A 697-nucleotide genomic window follows, 5' to 3' on the forward strand; every position below is an offset into this window, starting at 1 on the left:
ACACTAGCATATATATATTTATATATTCTTATAATTTTGGTTCTTTCAATTGTTGGGGCTTAACTCACGGCATTACCAATGTGTATATCAAACATGAATTATCTTTGCGCATGTGCTTGATGTCAGCAAATGTTCACCATCAGGACATACTGCACATAATTATTGAAGATTTTTTGCTCTTATCCTGTTCTTTCTCTTTTTTCTGTGGACTCTCATCTACGATCCAGGGTGCACAATACCACAAGTGTGGGACCTGCTGCATCCAGCCTAACGTAGAAAGCAGATCCACATCTTATTGTGACCAATTGTCACATCTTCTTATATAGGTGCACTCTCATTGGCGTCTAACCCACCTATCTGTCTACTACCATACCACACTGCCAGTGCCCGATCTCGTCCGATCTTGGAAGCTATACAGTGTTGGGTTGGGTCAGTACCTAAGGGGGAGACTCACAGGGAATACCCAGTGTAGTAGACTTTTCATCTCTATGATGTGCGTTATTTGACACCAACAGCAGTATCACCACTTGTCTCTATCCTTCTTACAATATCTTTATCCTATGATTGCATATTTTGAATACACAATCGCTCAAAACCCTCTGAGTTCTTTATTGATAACATACACTTGTGCATTTGGTTGGTGACCGGTGGGAAGTGGGTAATGTCTCACTACCTACCGCCGGACCTGCCCAATATT

At 41.5% G+C, this 697-nt stretch overlaps 1 pseudogene; it reads left to right on the plus strand.

Annotated features, from left to right (window-relative positions):
* The first annotated feature begins 359 nt into the window (after positions 1–359).
* On the plus strand, positions 360–478 carry LOC134897800 (5S ribosomal RNA; annotated as a pseudogene).
* Positions 479–697: the final 219 nt, after the last annotated feature.

Source organism: Pseudophryne corroboree, chromosome 3 (assembly GCF_028390025.1).
Source record: "Pseudophryne corroboree isolate aPseCor3 chromosome 3, aPseCor3.hap2, whole genome shotgun sequence".
Classification (NCBI taxonomy): domain Eukaryota; kingdom Metazoa; phylum Chordata; class Amphibia; order Anura; family Myobatrachidae; genus Pseudophryne; species Pseudophryne corroboree.